The sequence below is a fragment of the Nelusetta ayraudi genome, unplaced genomic scaffold (genome assembly GCF_046127955.1).
Source record: "Nelusetta ayraudi isolate G7.1 ecotype Tasmania unplaced genomic scaffold, CSIRO-AGI_Nayr_v1 ptg000042l, whole genome shotgun sequence".
Taxonomy (NCBI): domain Eukaryota; kingdom Metazoa; phylum Chordata; class Actinopteri; order Tetraodontiformes; family Monacanthidae; genus Nelusetta; species Nelusetta ayraudi.
In genome coordinates, this window is record NW_027466092.1 from 8,383,301 (window position 1) to 8,407,216 (window position 23,916).

Below are 23,916 nucleotides of genomic sequence, written 5' to 3' on the forward strand. Positions count from 1 at the left end.
AACTCATCTTTTACTTAATTTTCTTGCTCCACTTTTTAGAGCGTGTGTTCATAAAGACAACTCTGAAAAGAATTTGTGCATCTGATGCCTTTTCCAGGTTTGTGACAGAACCCCGAGCCAGGCATTAGTTCTGCTCTTATTATGGCCACCTTTCTTTTTGTCCTCTCCCAACAAAGCATTGGTTTTAGCAGGAAGCTGTAAACATAGTGCTAAAATACATACATACATACATACATACATACATACATTGCACTTTTCCTTGAAACTATAAGATACCAAAAATGCTAAATATGAATATGCTGCTCTACTGGAGTCCATAGAGATCTGGAAATTGCCAGAATATAGGTCCTTAAAATGCATCCTTGCATATGCATTCATGCATTTTCCATATAAATCATCTGCTTTTTTGGGTCCGCACTGTCATTCGACTGAACACAGCAATTATCCTTTTGAAAGAGAGGAATACCAAAAACTCCCGCACATATAACACAAACTGGAGCGTAGAATCGTGTGTAGACCAGCAGTCAAAAACGCCCCTTAGAATCAGGTGCAAGCTTTGGAATCACCGTTTTCACCATTTTCTCTAAAGCTATAGCTTTACGTGCCAAAGCAAACATAGCGGGCCTTGCCAAATGGAAAGGTGCTCCCCAACAATTCGTAGCAGTTCTTTGAGTCCTCCATTTGGCCAGTATCACCTGCGTTCCTGGCCCATCTGCTCATTTCTGTTTCATGCTTCGATTGGGCTGTCTCTTCGCCACATGTGTTGGTTGTGTTTTTTGGATAATGTTCCCATGAATATTTATGCGTTCTTAGCTTTATTCGGTGATGTGGAGAATTACACAAATTTGCCCGTGTATTCAAGATTTCCCACTCGCTGACACCATCTGAAAACACAGCACAGGCTAAAGAAAGGATCTGGGACTTTTCTGCTGCCTGTTTGTCCAACAGATCTTTTTTGTTGCCTGAAATTCTTTCTTTCTCAGTCTTTTTTTTTTTTTTTACAAAAATCAGTTCTTTCACTCCAATGTCAGGACATTGTCCCAGACACAGTGTGTGAACAAGGAGAGAAGAACTGGTCTCTTCTATGGATGCTGTGCTGCTAAAGGGTCAGTGGTGTGCCGCCGAGTGAGTAACCGTCTGGCCTCTTGGACTTGACCTCAGCTAGTGGATGTGTGCCGGTGGGTTCATGTGCATCTGACTCTATGAATAGCCGTCCACCTGCCCTGTAGTGTGCTTGCCTCCAAGGTACCACTCTCACTCCCCTAGTCGTCACATATACCAGACACACAAGCGTCTGCGCAGACGGTACTCTATTTAAAAGTGTTTATTTTTAGATGGCGCCGGCACTCGAAACTCAATGTAAGACATCATATTTTCTGCCTTGCTAATATGTCATGCAGTGCACCAAGTTCAATCTGACCTCACAATTTGAAAGCTTAGAAACCTTTTTTTTTTTTTTTGTCCACCGCTAAAATCCTTCGCTGCCCTTCCTTGTTCTACTTCCAACATGAAAATGCCATCCTTTGATGATTAAATGGCTGCTGCAACATGAGTGCATCTCTTTAGCAGCAGCGGCTGTGGCGGCGAAGCTCGCAATAGCCCCCCCCCCGCTGTCCTCTTTGTCTACTTCTGGGTCTTTTTGGGACGGCTTGTAACAGTTGTTTCCTGCCATTGTCAACCAAGAGGAGGCTGAAGGGTTAGAAAACTCAGTCATGATAGAAGGTGTTTAAGAATAGAGGTTGGTTGGCAATTTTTAGCCATGAGAGTTTGAAAGGGCAGAGATCTTTATCAGTTTGAGAAAGGACCACTTGTTACAATGCAGTATATTTGTGCAGATTTTGTCCCACTTGCGATTTCACAGATGATATATTGACTCTTTTTGTTTTGCCATTTTTTTTGGCCTGCCTCCATTTATTTATTTTTTACGTACCTACTTCTAGTAGTCTACTATCAAGAATGTGGGCCACATTAATGAGGGCAAAATATGACACTTTGTGAGATACATATGTATATTTTCTGGTTAAAAGTGAATTTCATCTTGAGACACATGTCAGTGGCATAAAAAAAAAAATGTCACCTACATATATCTCCTCTTTGATATGATACTTCCGGTGTTTTATAGATAGTTTCTTTCATTCCAATCCTCGACTCTCATCTCCTTAGCCTTTATGCCCCAGTTTAGTTATTTCACTCATCCCCGCCATGCTGCTTTCTCTGTCATTCACGCTGCTGCCGCTCTCGTCTCTTCTCCCATTACCTTTTCGCCTTTTTCTCATTACACCTCACCTCCCTCACCTCGTTGTGTCATCCCCGTTACCCCCTCATGCTTTCATCTGTCTTCCTCCCTCCTCACCCTTCATCCCTTATCGGCACTGTCTCTCTGCTGTCATGCTTTCAACCCTCCCCTCTTATCCCCCCCAGTCTCATCTTATCCCGCTTTCCGCTCGTCCTTTCATCCATTTCCCCGTTTGTCACTTTAGTTATTTTATTGCTTGTCACAGTCAGTTTTGCCTAAACAGTGCACAAACTGTCACTTTCAAAAACCAACAAGCAGCCCATTTTTTTTTTTTTTTTTTCTGGTTGAACATTACAGGTTTTTTTTGATTTTACATGTGAAATGCAGTGTTTTAAATGTTGCTGCCCAGCAGTCCATGTTTCAAGATCATGCACGAATGTTGATCCTCAGAAGTGTTCAAGTGGACTGAATGGAGGATTCAGGTCCATGGGCGACCACATCCTCTGTACAGTAATGGAAACAAATTTTTGGACACTATTCATTTGTGATAACTTAATAAGTATTCGCTGTTTCTAGCAGCTAGCTGCTGGTACCTCGATCACAGTGCGTGTTTGTGTCAAAGTGGTGAAAAACAGTCCAATGTTTTCTATAGTTACTCCTCCCACGTGAGCCAGATCTTGCAAGGTGATGCGACCAGGCGCTTGCAAAGAGCCTCATTCTCCCCGTAACAAATCATTTCACCATCACAACTCCAGAGCTGTATGGTTCAGGTGAAAATGTTGCATAGCTCCTGTTCAAATAAATCCAAAGAACACTTTTCAATATGTACACAGTAACCACTGATGTGTCAGCTTCATCTTATTGCGATTCTGGGCATCTACCTGCTCAGCAAAGAAACTAGCAAGTCACAGATGGGCGAGAAAAAGGTGCTGTCCCGTCCCCGCAGGTGCACAGGTGCTTCCACCCAATAGCACGGCGGCTGCGAGCTACCTCTCAGCCGTCGCCGTTGCTCCATGGCGCCATGTTGAGGCTGAATCATGCCGTTGCCGCACAGTTCTGACAAAGGCATATTAGAGAGGCAGGGATGATAGAGGCTTTCAGTGCCCCACCACCACGACGACCACCTTTACCATCATCACCATCCGTCAGCCCGGCTACCCATCCCCCCAGCCTCTGCATCCATCACCATTAGCACCAAACTTTCCCAGGCAGCGTCTCAGAGCCAGAGAAATTGTAACCCGGCAGCTCTCTCCGTGCCATTCCCCCCTTTTCCCCCCTCTCTGCATCTGTCTCATTTCCTGCCAGAGATTCATATATATTTCGGGATAAGTGCTCTCCATGAATCTTCCACCTGCTCTATCCCTCTCCCCCTGGCTTCTCCAACTTTCTATCCCTACTCCACTCTCCTTCTCCGCGCTATTCATCTCTCCTCTCTCGAAACCTCTGCACGTGCGTCACTCTCTCTCCTCCCTCTGTCTCAGAGTCTTGTCTTTCCTCTGCACCGCTTTTCATAGCTCCATTCCTCTTGTTCTCCCCCCTCTCTCGGCCAATTTGACGCATTTCACCTGGCTCGAATCATTTCCCTCATATCAATCCATCTGCTCCCACACCTCCCCTATTTTAATATCTTACTCCAAAAGCTTCCATTTGTCTCTGGAAACGAGTATTTCGTAAGGCTTATGGGAACTCTGACTCTGAGAAATATTATGCTAAATAAAGAGTTCATAGCCACTGTGGTGTGAAAGTCTGACGCTTACAAATGTTGTAATTAACTGAATTGATTATTTGTGAGATTTTTGCTGCGAGGGAAGAACAAATATGTAGCAAAGCATTGGAAGGTTTTATGTCTACAAAGTATGAGGCTTTGGTTAAGCACCAAATATTAAGATGCAATATGATGGCTAGTAAATAACTTGAAGAGTATTTTTATTGGATAGATTATTTCTTTGTTGTAACAATACTTAGCAATTAATCTTTTACTGTTCCAAAACATGTTTTCCCCCCAGTGTTTTTAGGATGGTGAGCAGAGTACGCGGGTTGCGCCATCAAAACATCTGCCAAATCTCGGTCTGGTGTTTGGTAGTTTGGATGATTTTTGTGATCCTGTCATGACAACTAACACACCAAATATTTTTAAAAAATTGACAACATGCACTCCTACATGGGCTGGCTTTTTCTTCGTGCACTGAGACAAGTTCAGATTTTGCTGAACTTTTTTTTTTTTTTTTTTTTTTTTGAATGTGGGCGAGACCACATTAAGTAGCCATCTTCCCAGCTAGCTTGCACTAGCACTGAGTCAATGGCCAATCACAAGGGAGTGAGCTGTTCCAAGGCAGAGTCATGGATGGACAGTGCTGCTCAAACTGGGAGGTTATTTTTTGACAAAACAAACCTTGTTCATTGTTGGTGATATATTAAATCTCGAAATGGCACTAATAGGGTCTGAAGGAATTAGACAAGCTGCCAATTATTCAATTTGTTCATTGTAGAAACAGGAGTCTTGTATGTGTATGTGCGTATGGAGAGAAACTCACCACTCACACAGGGAGGATGTTGAATTCAGCGTCTCTTCAATCAGCAGCGCAGACTGATCTCACACAACACAAGGTTATGGAAGAAGAGCTCCCTGTACACAGAGACAGGTCAGCACTTATACCTTGTTTCCACAAAAATAAGCCTGGTGCCTCCTCGCCCTGAGGAAGGGAAGGCTGCGGAACAAATTACCTTGTATTCTATTATGTACGGATGTAAAGGTGAACATGTCTTAACTCTGTGCCCCAGAGGCCACCCATGTAATCATAAGACAGCTGTATAGGAATCATAAGACCATCACATAACTTAACAACTTATAAGGATTTTTAGATCAGCCACAGGTATTTGTGCTAAGAATATACTGTGATTTCATTGGTTTATTAAGAAATGGATTGGTTTTGTTTTATCTTATTTTAATATACTTTGTCAATCCCAAACTGGGAAATTTCATCTCCTATCCTTGACCCCCCCCCCCCCACACACACACACACACACACACACACACACTTAGGGAGCAGTGGGCAGCAGTGGCGCTGGTCCTCTGGAGCCAGCCACTAAGTCACAACAGAAGAACTGGCAGACCCAAATGCATACACAGAGGAACAGTTCAAAGGTGTTCATTAACACAAGAAAGGGAATGAGATGGGCGAGGTGACTTGGAGCATCTAAAGCAGAGGAGGCAAACACTTGGAAACAGCCAGTCTAAAAGGATATCTGGCGAGCCGGGTCAGCTGACAGTTAGCATGTGCGCCAGCTGACTTAGGTGAGCCGTGCTAACGAACTTGAGCCAGGTCTACTTCCTCTGTGTCTACTGGATTCATCTTACATGAGAGACAGAGCCATTGGAAATTGTCTCTAGGCAAAAATTGATTTTGGCAATTAGGCTGTTCAACACATTTGAGCGAACCAGTCAGAATTAATGCCATTCTAAAGCCAGTCACATCTGATATTCCCACAATATTTCAATGCCATCCACTTCTGATTAAATGTATTGCTGCTATTCGAGCTGAGGGAATTTTAACACAGTTTATCACTTGCAGCGAAATTTTAATGTCGCATTTTCTGGGTGCAGAGGTTTATTTTTTTTTATATATATTTCCCAATATCATCAGTAGGTCGCAGTAAATCAAACAGCAGGTATACACAGTGACACTCTCTGGATGCAGTGGTGCAGATTCCAAAGTGTGTGTCAAATGTGTCAAACTAATTGCGGAGGTGAAACCCTCTCTGCAGGGAGCAATGCTTTCCAGCCTGTGGCATTAATAACCAATCTGTTTTATTATTTTTTTCATGTCCATGTTTCTTCTTTGATTTGGTACCTGCTAGCTATCAGCTGCTTTTAAATCATTTGTACCAGCCAGTCATTCCCCTAGTGTACTGTTCTGCTGTACTAAGGAACAGGCATTGCTGTTTATACATTCTTCTGAGGATACAAATGATTATTTCCTAAACTCTGCTTCTGTTTTGCTATGGAATTGAGTTCAAACCCCTTGTATGAGTTGATTATTCTGGTGATGCGTTCATGCATTAGTTTTGGCAGTTACAGTTTAAAACCTTGTTTGTTTGTTTTTTCATTTTCTGTTGCTTTTGTTTTTTTTGCCAGCCATGTGAGTCTGATAGACCTTGAACGTTGTTCTGTCTCATTTATTGCTTGTAAGAGTTTAAAAACATATCTAAACGGCAGCCTTTCACACTTCATAATCTAGATAATATGGCTTTAATCAGGAGTCATTAAAGAGAAAGGCTTTCAGGCGCCATACAAAAACCCTTATTATAGTACACTTTTATTAGATTTTCTTTGCTGCTTTGTTGCCCGCTGAAAACAACACGAGCTCGGCAAATCTGGAAATTCAGTGTCTGATTTAATTAAAGGAGCCTCGTGCTCATTTTGCCAATCTATTCCCGACCCCCTGTGTCCTTCGTTCGCTCCCTTTCACTCACTGCCGTCCCGTCTCGAGCGCCTTTCACCATGGTTACACCTGCTAATGCCCTCGTTCGCCCCTGTCTGACATTTTATCCTCCTCCATCACCCTGTGCCATCCGCCTTTCCATCTCCCGCACTGGAATTACCCTGATTATGATTATAGCCGTGATGGTAATGATAACCACCGCAAAATTGCACCCCCCCACCCCCCTCTCTCTCTTTCGCTCTCCCATATTCAACACCCAGAGGGATTATGATTGACTGAAAGGCCGCCTGCAAATGTTTCCCTCGCCCCGTTATGTTCAGCTGCGTTCGATCTGTCTTTGTTTCTTCCCTCTCTTTCAATTTATTTGGCTTTCTCCTGCCCCTCCCGCCACACGCAATCCTCACTCTCTCCCCGTCCAGCTCGCCTCTTGTCACTTCTCCGTCTTTTCAATTTCGCAGCAGTCTTTCATCTTTGTTGTTGTGCTCTTTTCAACCTTCCCCGGCCCATCCTGCCTCCACTCCACTTGTCCTCGACTCTCCTCCTTCCTCAATCCCGCTTTTTCTCCCTCTTCTGCTTCTCTCCGTCGCTCCACCCTCCCCCTCTCCTGTTCGCTTGTTCTGCGACTACAAAGGAATAAGATAAATTAGATTTGTAGGCATTTCCTGCTTTCAGCAAATAATTAAGGGGTTGCCTCTTGACGGTCTGAAATGGACAATATCAAGCATCTATGTTGCCCCTTTCTCATTTCTCATTGATGTACCCCCTTCTTTCTATGTTTTCTCTTTATATTTCTTGGCTAATGCACTGTTGAAATATGCCTGCATCATTACTTTGTCTGTGCCATGAACATAACAGGGCTGAATGAAAGTTCTAGTGTTGGGGGTGAAAATAGCACTTCCTCCACATCCTGGACAGATTGACAAATTCACTGAAATTATACCTTATACTGCATCGTCCATGCAAAGTTCAGCTTCAACTTCTGAAATGGTTAATTAGCGCACTTTGCTCCAGATATTACTGTTGTATAGTAGCTCAAACAAAGAAACTTTACATAATAACATAATAACACAATAAGTGACATAGCCATTTTAAAACTGTATACTTGTATTTTGATTTTGGGAACAAAAATGAATTAATTAATATAGGTTTCACATTCTGTAAAATCCATTTTGCCGGTGTCTAACAAAAAAAAAAAAATGTCTTTAAGCTGACAATGAATGAGAAAAAAAAATGATTTACTTATCTTGTTTCATCTTGTGGTTAAGGCTTTTTTTAATGAGTCACAGTGGTCAAAAAATGTTTTGGCCATCCCATACATTTCTGATTTAGTATATTGCACTAATAATCAGTACTGGTCTCCAAAGATCTACTCACCTGCACTGCTCTTTTCCATCCAGCTCAGAACTGGATGTTTCAGCTCGATGACATCCCACTGAGTCCAAGGGTACACGAACTTCAAGAATTTAGTTTTCTTATTTTGTATTATTAACAATAAACAACAAAATAATTTCCATTTTTTTGTGAGCCTCTGATGCACAAAATAAATACCAGAGAAATATTTAATGACAATAGTTGGGTTTGAGTAAAATTTTAAGGGTGTCCGAAAATGTTTTTTTCTACTGCTACATAGTTAGCCACCTTTCAACTATCTGAGGATTTCTTACCCTTTTACACTTGGATTACTTAGAAAATGATTGGATGAGCCAGCTTGAGTGAAAACAGATGGATAAGATCATGAGAAAAGGGGACATTTCTCTTGTGCAACTGTTCATGATGCAGACTACAGCCTCAGTGTCAAGTGCCGAATCATCACCATGCGAAACACCTGCGTCAAACACTGTCTCTCTAAATTATCAGAAACACCATCTTTCCACCGAAGCAGCATCTCTGTCTTCTGATCGCTCTCCTCTGTCTGACTCAGTCTCCTTTTTCTGCTTCCTTCCTTTTTACGTCTCCCTCCAAGACGCTGCGATATCATCGGCAAGGTATCTGAACATCAATACTGCGGGAGCACTGCAGGCCCATTTTTCTTTTGTGAAATACCCAAGGTATTATCTCCTCCATAAGCGTAGATTACCGCCCACCAATACCACATAAATAAATCTTGATAAAAGAGCTATAAGCGCATGAGTTTCCGTGCATAATGGCGTTATTGATCAACATGTAGCAATCACATCGAATGGTGTTGACGTTTTTATGGCGAAGCTGTTGACTAAATCCAATGGCTCAGATGAAAGCCATGGATGGCGGAGTTATTACATTTTTCATATAATTGTTGCCTAATACTGACACAGTAAAATCAATTGCTGGTCAGTGTCTATTTACATTAATGCTCATTTGTTTTCTTTTTGTTTGTGTTTTTTTTTTTTTAAAGGATTAGTGCTGTTAGTTGGAGAAATAGCTTTTGTCGGCCTGTTAGAAAAAAACATCTATACGTATACATATTTGCCTGCATTCATCATGATCAATGATGATTTTCTTCTCCCACATTAAAAGTTATGAATGTTGTTTTTTTCTATTAAGATTTGTATTTACTTAAGAATTTTACTGATGTTTCATTGGTGCTTTTTGTGAGACTTTTTAATTTGTTGTTGTCTGCGTTAAGGTAAGAAAAGGTCGATATGGCTCTGTTTAACACCTTGTAGATATTATTGATCACATCTGGCTCCCTCTTGTTTTACGGCCATGTGGCCTGTTATAATGCGGCGTTAATGTGCAAATAAACTCAAACTGCATTTGGCAAGGTCCTAATGCTAAAATAAACCCATTTTATTAGGCAACGGCGGGACAAGGGTTGTGCCAGCGGAGAATACATCTTAATTGAAATTCTCAGTATTCACTCTGATTGCCCGTGAAATTTTGCCTTCAGGTTTTGCAGCTCTGTGTAGGTGGCAGCAATATTTTATTGGTGCACAAAGAAGGACAGGAGTGGAATATAAAAGAGAGTTCTAGAGCGCTATGAACGATCAATGAGTTGATAAACACACCTCTGCGTGCTGTGTGCTGATAGCTCGTTTAATGAGTTTTGTAAAGTTGATGCCACGCGTAGCCAGCAGCATGCAAATTTATCTCAATACCTTCTTGAATGGAACTTTTCAAATGCTCTGTGTGTCTCTGTGTCTCTCTGTGTCTCTCTGTCTCTCTCTCTTTCTGCTTTAAACTATCAATAGTGTGCCCTTCTTAGATATTAGTGGCCCTGAGTGGGTGGAGATTGTACCAAGGACATGTTTTTTTTCTCTTGTTCACAGTGATATAATGATGATGTTAATTATGACGTGACTGTGTAAACTATGAAGGTTTTCACAGTTGAGTTGTTCACTCAATATTGAGAAGATCCTGGTGTTTGTCAGTTGGACTCTGATGGGGCTCAGATACTGCTGACTGCGCTTTCTATTTTCCCAGTTTTTTTTTTTCTCAGTTCCTGGTTTCTCTGGTCTTTCATTCCTTCCTCAGATCACTCCTAACCCTCAACCCTTCCAAGACCCAATAACATCTTCCCAGCTCCAGTTCAAAAAGACAAAGCAAAAAGCCTATTTTGCAAGTAGGGTTTTTTTTGTTTGCATGTTTGTTTGTTTTTCATTTATCTATTTTTCATTTTGTCTACACGGTGAGTCCAGTTATTGAACTCATCATGGCTACTATCCTAACCTGCAGGACCTGTTCTTGTGAATTTATGATATTTTAGCTGTTTAGGAAGAGATATTAAACGCCCTGCTTCCCCTCCGCTATTCTGACCAACTCCCCAAATTCTGTTCAATTCATCTGGGAATTCAGTGATTATGAAAGCGTAAAGAAAGCGCCACTGATTGGAAGATGGATTGGAGGATAAACCGTGGTCTAATAATCGTTGGCCGAATCGATCCGTCCTGTTATCCCTGCTGACAGATTGATGGATATGGCAGGAGGTGTGAATTGGTGTGCAGACTGGAGTGTGAGGACCAGCTGAAAACGTTTTCCCAGTCTCTATTAAACACAGCATGACTAAGAAATCACATGCAGGCTTCAGCCTGGTTTCTGTCTACATTTTAAGCAAATGAGAGAAGAGACGTATTGGAGGGGTTGGGAGTAATTATACTTTTGTTACTGCGAGGCAACATTAATCTTTTTCACAATCTCATTCATCTTATCCAACTAGAAGTCACAACATTTGGCACAGGTTTTTCCGCCTGAAGTCTTACCTGATGCAACCCTCTGCATTTATCCAGATTTATGGAATGGAATGATGAGGACATTCAAGGAGGCTGCATTTTTGGTGTGACCTGCAATCAAATCTGGGACCTTGCAATACCTGGGTGGACACTCACTAGGCCACTGTCGCACACATTGCATGGCTGTGATAAAAATGTAGGTAAAGGGTACAAGCCGCGAAGAGGAAAAGAAACCTGAGTCATCCCTCTGGGACAATAAGATGCAGACCAGTCAGGTTTTAAGTGTCCTTTGGGTCGAGCTCCCACTGGCCATGATCAATGCCAATTGGAGATGCTGTCAGTGTCAACCACAAAACCACATTCAAAGTTTATTTCATTAAAATTACATGATCGTCCACAAGCTCTGAAATTCTTTTCAGACAAGTCATGAAGCCACCTCAAGGCTTTATGTTTGCCAGTGTGATTATTTTTATTCAAATCCTGGTGTTTCCATCATTTTCTCCGTCATGCTTAAAAATACGACTGCAGAAACCCAGCGGTTGTGCGTCAGCCGACGCTGCCCAGCAGACTTTCCCTTTGCCGCCACTTCCATTGCAGTCCCACCCATCACGTTCTCTCCGCTGCATCCACTTTGTTGAAAGAGTCGATACAAGACGACTTCATCTGTGGCCTTCAGGAGAATCTTCGCTGTTTTGCCACACATACATGTTTTATTTAAATATATATCGAGGTCGCAGTTTGAAGCCCTTTTGAAAGAACACAGCATGAGTTGGAGCTAAAAGCTCCTTTTTGGAGGGACGGGGGGAGGCCCACTCAACGCCGGCGCCTCCTCACTTTACCGCATGCCGCCGTGAATCAATAGCGGCGTATTAACAAGAAACAACATTGCCTCCCCCAACGGTTTGTCTGCACTGTACATTTGTGCTGTCACACCTTCAACCCGCACGCCACTACTGCTGCCGCAAGGCTGGTGCTAATGCTCCATTAGCGGTGACGACTCTGTCCTCAAAAGCAAACCAAGATTATTATTTTTTTCATTATCCCACATAAAACACAATGTGAGCTGTGAATAACGCTTTTGTTGTTGTTGTGGGAGCTGCTCTGTTCATTATTGCGTCCAAGATGTGAATGTGTTCTGTTTTGCGATGCGTGCAAAACCCTGCTTTTAGAAGACCTGGTAAAATTATTCCTAGCGTCACCATGTGCTGTTTCATCCATGGGTTCTGAATAGGACGAGAGTCGTAAACGCAATATTTTAGTCTTGAGGTTTCCCTGAGTGCTTCCTCCCCTCAGTCAGCCCAAATGAGTCCTGTCGAAGATGACTAAGTACCCAGTTGTTTAAGATGGACCTCACATCAGAAATCCACAGTTCAAACAAGGTAAGTTCCTCTCTCTCGCTGTCTCTCACCACACATGTGCCTTAACTGCATCACCGGTGCGTTACGCCGCCATTTGAGAACGAATCAGACCTTATCTGATGTCTTCCACTGAGGAAATCACCCCAACCTCAGAGAATTTAAAACAAGGAAAACTGGAAGCAAAGACGGAAATGAAAGCAGATTAAATCCAACCACGGCCTCATATAGCTTCCATCCGTCTTCTGTTACAAACCACCAGTCAACTGGACCATTTGTCATGCTGCATGGGCTGCCTGTCCGCATACTGAACTCTAATGCTTCCCTCAAAAATGAGCGAAACCATCAAAATCACCCGGCACTAGATCGTTGTGCCTCAGACTGCTAAAAAGAGAAGTTAATCTGTGCATAATTGCTGGGAATTATGCGGCCGTGACTGTCTGAACATTAAATATTAATTGTCTCAGGCTGCCGCCCTTATGTTGCTGATCTCCACTAAATGGAACACTACACAGACGCTATTTGTCACAGTTATTTGCTGTCATCTCACATTCTGCCCATCTTAAAGAAGCTCACTCCCAACTACATTTTTGTTTAGCGCTCCCATTATCAACAGAGTGACAATTAAAACATTAAAGCTTACATAACTTGTATTCATGAATGTCTCTTTGTTCATCATCATCAAGCTTATTCAAACCCTTATTTTTATTTTTTTTTGTTGCAGCAAAGTGTTAATCAAGCTCTATGCTGCACAGCAGTGTATGGCAGTACGACTCCTTGAAGGAGTGACAAGCTAAACAGCTAAGTACCATATGAGGAAGTGTGTGTGTGTGTGTGTGTGTGTGTGTGTGTGTGTGTGTGTGTGTGTGTGTGTGTGCGCACGCGCACTTGTGTGAATATATATGTTTTCTATGTTGTTGCTCCTGCTCCTGCAACATTTTTCTCTCAAATGCCAAAGATTCAAGCAACACCTGCTCAGTAGACAATGGACACAGTTTGTCTTTCACCTCTTTCGCAGTTGTTTGGTGGGAAGCGAGATAAGGAGGTTTGTCTCCTGACTTTATCACCTTAATTATCATTTTGATGAACAACCCCTGCTCCCATGCAGTGTGTTTATTTCAAATGCTTTCCAGAATGTTCTCCTCCATCAAGAAGCGGTTTCCCCTTTTCATCTTTAAACACCTCCTTATGCAAATATACTTACCTAATAGAGCAAATTCAAACACTGTCACACATTGAATTCATTTAAAGAAAAGTAGCAAAGTTAGATTTCCATAAAGTGGCTAAAGTCAAACACCAAGCTGACAAAAGGCATCACTGTTAATTTCATTCTAATATTGAATATTTCAGTTCTGCATGCAAGTCACTTGATATTGTAATCATTAAAATGTGTCCTGGAAAAACCTCAATCCAAGGTTTATAAATTTCATATTTTCAGCCATCAGCCTGTTTTATGTGGTTTCCATTAGTGTTTATATTGATTTATGCTGACGGCTGTACTCTGTAAATCCTTGCCATGAGAGTAATGCTGACTTATTACAATTGTTAAGTTTCATAGCTGGCATGGAATTAGGAGGCAACACTGTTATTATCCATGTGTGTTTAAGTCTTTGGTAGCTTTATGTGAGACAGTCGGGGCAAGAATGAAAGTTTTGAATTCAGCCACTTCACTCACACGTAACTCTGCATAGTGGTGGGTCGTGCATTTCACATCTGGGCCTTCACCGAAATCATATTTAATCCTACCTAAATGAATACATTTCACAATACCATTAATACTGTCAAAACCCTGTTTCATATAAGACACCAACAAGACAATAACAAAACAAACTATTAATTGAAAATAAAAGCAAACAGATTTGTTCTTGCGAATACGCAATAGCGAAACAATTAAACAATAATGTGCCACGATATTTACATCACAAATTGCTGATGATTCTCCTCCTTCCACCAACAGGTCTCCGGGGGTTTGTCAAGTCTGTCCGTTCAGTTCAGCATAGGACGCATTTAGCATTTTAGCTAATGGTGTGTTCCATTGTACATCTGTGATGAATTCTGACCCACTGAGCTATTGGAAAGACTTTCTGATGCCATAGGTGTGTGTGTGTGTGTGTGTGTGTGTGTGTGTGTGTGTGTGTGTGTGTGTGTGTTTATTGATATACTTCACTTTCTGGACACCTGAAAGGTGTTTTGTTGGCAGTGTCCGAAACACCCGTCAATATTCTGAGTGTTCCCCATCCTCCTGGTTGTTACTCAATACTGAATTTCCTTTCCTTCATAGGCAGGAGGCCAATAATAACCTTACAGTATTCCATGAATGCAAGCTATGGCAGTTTACATAACCACACACACACACACACATGCACACAAAAAATAATGTACTGGGTTTTTTTTTTTATGAATATTAGACAGGCTGATTTTAAATATATTTTACTGACAATTAGTGACAATAATATACAACCTTTTTTTTTTAGCTTTTTGAAAAAATGTGAGACCCCCTTGAATTTTGCTTTGAGGATTTCAGGAGGTCTAATGGGTTAATTTGGGAGGTCCGAACTCTCCTGTATTTTGCACACCGGTTGTTGGTTCACTGTCCCTGTTTGATTTGTTGCGGTTGGAGCGTCTGTGTCAAGCATGTAGCTCTGTAGTAAGATTTATATGTTGGTCAAACAGAAATGTCCACTCTGCCTGCGGTCTTTCTTGGGAGTGGGTGGAGCATAATATGTTTATCTTCTACCAGGAGCAGACCAGCCACTAACCAAATAACTTCATCAGCCCTCAACAAACAGAAACAAACAAAATTCCAAACACTGACAATATTTCCACCTCGTATTATTATTATTTTTCATCCTTAAGTGCCCTTTAAAGAGTGCCCTGAAGTAAAAATCACCGGGCTGTGCTGGAACACTGTGTTCTGCTGCTTCCACTTTACTTCCCCACATCATCTTTGAGATTCTGTTCTCTCTCTCTCTCGTTTCAGACTGTTCTGACCTGCAGTCCTCAAAGAGTACATTAACACAGACGAACAACGCTGCCTGTGCAACCATAATTAGAGCAGAAAATTTTCATCCGCTAATGTGTTTGGCAAGGTCCTCACTGTGCACATAAACCACCTTCCAAGCTGTCGACGCACAGGTTTATTAACAAAAAAGGTGCAGAGTGAATCACACGGCGGTGCTTCTAAGCTGAAGAGCCTCTGCTACTTAATGGCCATCTGCATCTTTGCCTGCAGGTGCTGTACCTCAACAAGGGATTACACACAGGGGTTGTTTTCAAATACACTGTGGGACACTTTAATAATCTGGTTATTTTTTTAAAAGAAAAATAAAGAAATAAAACAGAAACAACTCAGCTTTAGTTTGAAAGAGGAAGGCAGAAATAAATGTACAGCTCTGTCTCTGTTTGTTTCTGTTTGGTTGATGTACACTTCACCAACACGCATGTATAGCCTGGCAGGGGTTTGTGTGTTAGATTAACAACAGGTAGTCCCACATTAACTACACAGCCTCCAAAAAGGGACAATAACATTACGTAACGTTTTAACAGACAGCGAGAGCCAGGTCTTTTTGCAGGAGGCTGTACACAGAGGGCTAAGCTGCTGTTTCCTGGACGTCTATAGTGTGTAGAGTGTTTTTAGATGATCAATCACACTGCTACACTCATCAATATAAATAAGATATTTGCATATATAAACACTGTGCCAACTTTGGAGGTGTTGTGCGTTCAAAGACGCAATTCTGATACCTTTGTTGCGACAAGTGGTTGTTTCAGGTGCTGTTGGTTTTCCTCTGACATCAGCAAGGCCTTTTTATGCACACAGCTGCTGCTCACTAGATCTTTTCTCTCTTTTTTTTAAGGATCATTCTCCGTAATCCCCGGAGATGATTGTGCCAGTGTGGAAATCCAAGTAGATCAGCAGTTTGTGAAATACTCAGACCAGCCATTTTGCCACCAACAACCATGTCACGTTCAAAGTCGCTTCCCTTTCTTGCAAATCCTCTATCTTCCAATCTTCAGCAAGTCATCTTGCCCAGGTCTACATGCTCAAATGCACTGGGTTGCTGCAATGTGATTGGTCTGTTTTACATTCCAAGACATATGACAGTTTTTAAGGTTTGTACATCTTTTGACAGCAATACTCCTCGCCATTGTCCATGTTTTAAACAAACCTTTATGGAGAGACATTACGATTAAATTGAGACACTTAAGTCCTCATTTTTCTATCCCTGTCCAGGGCAACAGGTGGAAGCTGCATGACAGATTCCCTGAAAGTCTCACCGTCTTCCATTGGATGCATTTCTGCATTTAGAGGCCCTTTGATTCTCCACTTGTCATTTATTTCATTGAGTCCACTACAGTAATAATGATCTAATATTCATGAATCCATTTGATTATTTAAATAATTGATTTAGAATCATGGCCCTCCCTCTCTCAGATGCAACTAATTACACCTCACAGTCCATCTCAGCGAATCCTGAAGGAGAACAGCAGGCCATGTCTCACCGTGGATCAGCGTGTTAATGGCTGATTGACGCCCGGTGTCGAGCAAATGAGGTCTAGCAAGCCGAGTGATGCCGTAGCAAAGACCTGAGCCTCGCCGTAATTGGAAATGACAGGGTGGATGCTGTGGCAGTGGGAGGTGGTGGATCCGCGGCGAACGCTCGCACGCGCGCGCACTTTTTCTTCATTTTCTCCCCGCTGATGACTCACTCACACACATTCTGTCTAGCAAAACACCTCTCCCTTCTCTCTCTCTCTCTCCCTTTCTCTCTCTCTTTTTTTAAATTTCTTGCTCACTCACACTCGCGGCCCGGTTGTAATTGGTGGCACAGGGTAGTGGTCGCACATAATGCTGCTAATTGGGCTGGCAAGCACCATTACCCAAAGCTAATCGCCATTCTCTGGGTGACGAAGCGTCCGAGCCCTCTGACCACTCGCTGCTAGCAGGATCCATATCACATCTCGGAAGCTCGGGGAGTCTTCCCGCACCAATTAGCCAGCCAGACTCACTGAAACACTTCCCATGACCTGCTTAACCACATTTTTAGGTAATACTGTTGAATTGAATCGCAAAGGCTCATCTGTGGAATCTAACCACGTGCAGGTCGGACATCTGCGACTCCCTTTGGCTCTTCATATTCCATCTCTATTACTCAGCAGACTCTACTTCATTAGTTTACTTTGATGTGTGTGTACTTTCTGTGTGGCAGGTGTTCCAAATCAGTGTTTTGTACGAACCTGCGGTGACAACAGATTTTTGGTTTTCTTCTTGTTTTCTTCTTGTGTGTTCTGTGTGTCTGGCATTGCAGCAGTTTCTGGTTTTAACAAAACTGAATAGAAGCTGAGTGCAACTTAGTGGTGGATGTATTGACCCAAATATCGATAATATTAATATCAATGGTCAATTGGTATTGGTTTCAATCAATATCAGTGTAATGAGATCTATACCTTAAATTACCACTATATATGTGCATATTAACCGTTTGCCAAAAAATTCCTTCAGGTGTACATTTAATATGCAAATCTGAGGATTTTCCAAGAGAATTTGGCTGTTTCCATTCCAGAAATTCAAGTGCAGTTGTTAAAATTAAAATATGCATCATAAAACATAAAGCATTACCACTTTTATGCTAGCCTTTAGTCTCTTCTTCTCTTGACTCCATCACTCCCCCACAGAGATCAGAGTGTGGTTTTCTAGAATAATGACAGTGACTTGAACATGTTTGAAGAAACGAAAAAAAAGGGAGCTTTCCATTTTTTCCCTCACACCGGGAGACTTTCATTTTGTGCCCATTAAACACGAACTGACTTTAATTGCGTTTGCAAATCTTTGGGTGAGACCTCACTGGGAATGGGGACTTTGTGGCCCTTTATTTCTGCAAAGCCTGAGCCTTCTCGTAATGCCAGACAGCACCAGGTTTCTGTTTTTACTTAAAATGAATCCAAAGCCAGGAGTGTATACAAGCCCCGCCTACTTAACAGTAGACTTTACAAGCAGCAATGCAGCAAGCCAGGGGAATCCAATAGCATTGCAACACTATTCAATATCCTGCAAAATTAAAATCTAAAGATTGAATTTGATATATTATAATTGGCTTGGCCAGTGACGTCCAGGAATAGACTGGTTGACGACCATGAATAGAGTGGAGACAGCTTGGAGAGACAGCGGACAGCGCGGAAAGACGGCAACCGGGGCAGGAAGGGCCAGCAACCCGACCTGCACCTTCCGTGAGGAAGAACCCTAACTCAGCTACAGAAAGTCCTAGAGAAACACACCCCCAGGGGAGCCCGAGAGGGGGCGAGAATGAGCACCCCGAATGGACAGTCAACCAGGCAACGACCCACGCAAACGGACAACCGACAATGAATGGCGTATGTGGATGCGGTAAAAGCTGCAAAAACCCACAGGGTCTGAAGATCCACCAGACCAAGATGGGATGTTTGGTGAAGGTGCAGCCAGAGCAGCGCTCAAGGAACAGCCTCAGAGAGACGCAGGAGGAACAGGGCCGGGCCGCACCCCGTAGTGCTCAGAACCCCCACGCTCCAGAGGACCTTGGTGAGACGCAGGAGGAGCCGGGCCAGGAGTCAGCCCACAGCGCCCAGAACCTCCAAGCTCGGAAAGCACAAGCACCAGGCACCCCACAACACCAACGGCGGGTTAAGTGGCCTCCAGCCAGCAAAGGGAGAGAGTGGCAGCAATTTGACGATGACATGGATGGTATCCTGGAAGCTACCGTGAAGGGAGGGGCAGACAGGAAGCTACAAACAATGGCAACTATGATCATCAGCATTGCCACGGAAAGATTTGGTTCAGCGGAGAAGCATGCTGTTACGAACCAGTACTCCAAGAACCGCAGGGCAGAAAAGATCTCACAGCTATGACAGGAGCTCCGAGCACTAAAGAGGCAGTACAAGGGGGCGAGCGAGGACGAGAAGCCAGGACTGGCAGTACTACGTAGTGTCCTCAGGAAGAAGCTGCTGACCCTCCGACGAGCAGAATGGCCATCTCACATGCTCAAAAGAGGAGGTAGACACCTATCTTCACAACACCTACAGCGATGCAGCCCGGGAGGAGGACTAAAGCGATTGCAGAGATCTGATCAATCCACCTGAGCCAACCACTGATTTCAACTCCAACGTACCTAGTTGGAAAGAAATCCAAACTGCTGTCAAGGCCGCCAGAAACAACTCAGCCCCTGGACCCAAGGAGTACCTTACCTGGTGTACAAGAGGTGCCCCAAGCTCTTGCACCGTCTGTGGAAGATCCTTAGGGCGGTCTGGAGGAGGGGGAAGGTGGCCCAACAATGGAGATCCGCGGAAGGGGTGTGGGTTTCAAAGGACGAGAAGTCAACCACCATCTAGCAGTTTAGGACCATCTCACTGCTCAACATCGAGGGGAAGATATTTTTCAGTATCCTTTCCCACCGGCTGTCAGACTACCTCCTAAAGAACCAGTACATCGACACCTCTTTGCAGAAGGGGGGGATTCCAGGGGTCCCAGGGTGTCTTGAACACAGTGGCGTGGTGACACAACTGAGCAGAGAGGCCCGAGAGGGGAAAGGAAACCTGGCCGTGCTATGGCTGGACCTAGCCAACGCGTATGGCTCCATACCCCACAAGCTAGTGGAGGTGGCTTTGGAGAGGCACCATGTCCCGCGCAACATCAATATCCTCATCATGGATTATTACAACAGCTTTAACCTGAGGTTCACCTCTGGCACAGTTACATCAGAGCAGCACCGACTGGAGAAAGGGATCATCACTGGATGTACCATTTCAGTGATACTCTTTGCCCTGGCCATCACCATGCTGGTCAAGTCTGCCAAGCCAGAGTGTAGGGGCCCAAAAACAAAGTCAGGGATCCGTCAGCCCCCCATTAGAGCGTTTATGGACGATCTGACAGTTACAACAGTGTCAGTCCCAGGATGCAGATGGATTGTTCAGGGCTTGGAGAGGCTAACCACTTGTGCCCGGATGCACTTCAAGCCAGAAAAATCCAGGTCTCTAGTCCTGAAGAGAGGAAAGGTGACCGATCGGTTTCACTTCTCTCTAGGAGGTACCCGTATTCCATCAGTCACAGAGAAGCCTGTGAAGTGCCTTGGGAAAACCTTTGACTGTTCCCTAAAGGATGCCACGTCCATCAGGGCAACCAATGAACAACTAGAGAGTTGGCTGAAGATAGTCGACGAATCAGGCCTTCCGGGGAAATTCAAGGCGTGGGTTTACCAGCATAGCATCCTGCCGAGGATACTGTGGCCATTGCTGGTGTACGAATTTCCGATCTCAACGGTGGAAGGGTTTGAGAGGAGGGTCAGCAGCCACCTTCGACGTTGGTTGGGCTTACCCAGAAGCATAAGCAGCATGGCCTTCTACGGCAAAAAGAACAAGCTGACGCTCCCTATCAACAGCCTTACTGAGGAGTTCATGGTAACCAGAGTGAGGGAAGTGCTCCTGTACAGGGAATCCAAGGACCCAAAGGTATCCCAAGCGGGTATAGAGGTGAGGACAGGCAGGAAGTGGAGGGCACAGGTGGCTGTAGACCAGGCTGAAGCACGACTGGGCCACAGAGAGCTTGTGGGACCCGTAGCGACCGGCCGCGTGGGTCTGGGAACCACTCCAACGATCCACTACAAAAGGCTCAAGGGCAAGGAAAGGAGGGACCTGGTCCAACATGAAGTGAGGGCTGGGGTCAAAGAGCAACGGGCAAGCCAGTGGGTGGGGCTGAGGCAACAGGGCGCATGGACCAATTGGGAAGAGGCCATGGACAGAAAGATCTCATGGCCAGAATTGTGGAGGGCTGAACCCTATCGCATCAAATTCCTCATCCAGTCTGTCTATGATGTCCTGCCCAGCCCATCAAACCTCTGCTGCTGGGGCAAGGTTGAAACGCCAGCATGTCCCTTGTGCCAAGGAATAGGAACCCTAGAACATATTCTCAGCAGCTGTCCTAGAGCGCTCGGCGAGGGCCGCTATCGTTGGCGCCATGACCGGGTGCTTAAGGCAATCGCTGAGTACAGCATGGCCGTCGACCAGAGCAAGCACTCACAACCAGCAAAGCGCGAAATCCCATTTGTGCGAGCCGGAGAACAACCACCTCCCCGACTGAAAGCCCAAACAGGCCTCCTGGGAGCAGCTAATGACTGGCAGCTAAGGGTAGACCTGGGGAAACGACTGAGATTCCCTGAAAACATCGTGGAAACCAGCCTCAGGCCAGACATTGTCCTGCTCTCAGAGTCAGCTAAGCAGGTCGTTTTGCTGGAGCTAACAGTGACCTGGGAGGAGTGGATGGATGAAGCAAGTGAGAGGAAGAGAGAGAAATACGCAGAGCTGGTGGAGGAGTGCCGCAGACGGGGGTGGCGGGCGCAATGCGTGCCCATTGAGGTCGGGGGAAGGGGCTTTGCAGGGAGGTCACTCTGCAAGGCCTTCGGCCTCCTGGGCATCACAGGGGCTCGCTAGAGCAGAGCCATCAGTACAGCTTCCGAGGCGGCAGAGAGAGCCTCACGATGGCTGTGGATCCAGAGGGACAAACAGTGGGCAAGTGCTTCTTGGATACAGGCCGGGAACTGATCACTCCCGGTCGGGTCACCTAGGCGAGGGGGTCTGAAGTTGAAAGACCCGAAAGCCCCAGATGACCCTAGGTACTATCACTGAGGATGTGTCCAACAAATTGCATCATTAGATGTATGTAACAACCAACTAATTGGGATTTTACTTTTTTGGGTTAAGGTGAAAACGGTAAACCTCATTTTCAAATGTTTTGGCCAGGACGAGGTTACAATTTTTCTCACACCGAAATGTGTTTACAAAAATTCTCACACCAATATGTGTTTACAAAAAAAAAACGTCCAGACAGCACCAATATTTAGCACATTGTTTACAAACTTCTGGAAAAATGCTTGGTTTTTGGCTTCTTTAAGAAACAGATGCCTTGTTGTGTCTTCAGTACGTTTAAAATCCGACAAAAAAACACGGTCGCTGTCAGTTGGTCTCAAAGGATGAAATGAACATGTGGGTCGATGTGAACTTGCATAACCTCGAAGAGACACAATGCAAATTTCACAGCATTTGGTGGGGAAATTACACATCATAGTAGATTTTTAGGTTTTTCTTCCAAAATGTATTTTTGGTCTGCGAAGTGTCTGTCAGGTGCAGCTTTGGCCACACTGAACAAAACTTCATTTTAGTTTCTGTATTTTTAAGTCAAATCACACTGGATCTCATCTGAAGATCTCTCCAGCCTGGCCTTTTTGCACTTCAGGTTTTGACTTTGGCCATTTCAAAGCCACCGCTCGCCTGACATCTGCCTTTCCTCTGTGGATAAAATGGCTCTATTCAGTTCACTAAACGGCTCTTTCTGTTCTGTCACTGTGTCACTCATTCGATCTTTGTGTCTGTGCGAGAGAGTCCAGCCTCCATTGAGGCTGTTGGCAAGGAGGCAGGTGGGCATGCTGTGTAGTGGCCTTTTCAAGGGCCGTGACAAGACAGTGAAGGCCAGGTCTGTTTAAACAGCTTCAGGTGAAATGTGAAGGGATCGGCTTTGTCCCTCGGCAAAAAGATCAATACTGAAAAACATTCAATAAACTGGTCAGCCCTGAGTGGTTAACTATTGTTCTTTCATCAAACATGTGATTAATCATTGAACTTAGCCCCTGGAAGCTTCAGTGATAATCACCACGTGGCACAGGTTTACTTTTGTCTCATCCACAGTGTTTCCTGTTTTAATAAAACGTTTAACATATTTTTATCCAAATGGTCACATATGCAGCTTGATTGGTTTTAGTTGTGTCACTCTCTAAGTGAACACTTGCAAAATATTTCTTCAACTGCCCATCAGTTGGCTGAGAAACTTTTGACTTGACTGTCAGTCAGACTTGGCAACCAACTCTTTATGAAGTCTAACGGCTCTTCGGAAGAGTCCACCAACAAGTCAAAGTTTTCTTCTTTTTTTTTAAAGTGATGTTCTCAATAGATTTAAATCAAAACAAAAACTTGACCCTTCAATGATACAGGATATGTTAATTGCTGAGCCTTTCCCACTTAGCCACACTTTGAGTTGGTTGATATTCAAAAGCCTCCAAATGTCATGCCATGCCCCACAGCCATGGCTTAAGTACCTCGTTTGGCTACAAATTATGTAGCTTTTTAATGAAATGCTAACGTTAGCCACCAGAGTCAGATAACATGTCAACATAATATTAGTATTTGGCTGAAACTAAAGGACCACTGAACTCTGTGTTGTTTAGGATGCTGTTTCAAAACAGTAGAACAAAAAAAATAATAATTTATAGTAGAGAGCCACTATTAGTCAGTCCAAGGCCTTGTCCCAGCAAGCATAAGTTTGTTTTTATACCAGCACAGCTGTCTCTTTGTGGTTTGACCTTTGATCCAGCTAGAAAAAAAGAAGAGGAAGAACAGAATTCGAGTTCACTTCGAACCTCCTCACAGGGTGAAAAGTTTTAGAACATGTTTTACTTTTATTTTTTTTGGTGTATACAGAAAAGCATTGTTGTTGTTGTTGTTGTTGTTGTTTTTAAGCTTGTTGCTGTGTTTGACACCTCTTGTGCACAGCATTTGTTCTATTGATCTCCTAAAGCTTGATCTCAGATAAAAGGTACACATATCTGAAATAGAAGCACTTCTAACCAAGCAGCAAGGACATGGCAGTCTAATATTCTGGTGGGAAATTCAGAAGTAACTCCACTAAATGCAATGCTTTTCCATAATACATTTTAATG

At 43.7% G+C, this 23,916-nt stretch overlaps 1 pseudogene; it reads left to right on the forward strand.

The window, feature by feature from the left end:
- LOC142894295 (uncharacterized) overlaps window positions 1-21,748 on the forward strand; it is a 109,578-nt pseudogene extending 87,830 nt beyond the window's left edge.
- The last annotated feature ends 2,168 nt before the right edge of the window (window positions 21,749-23,916 follow it).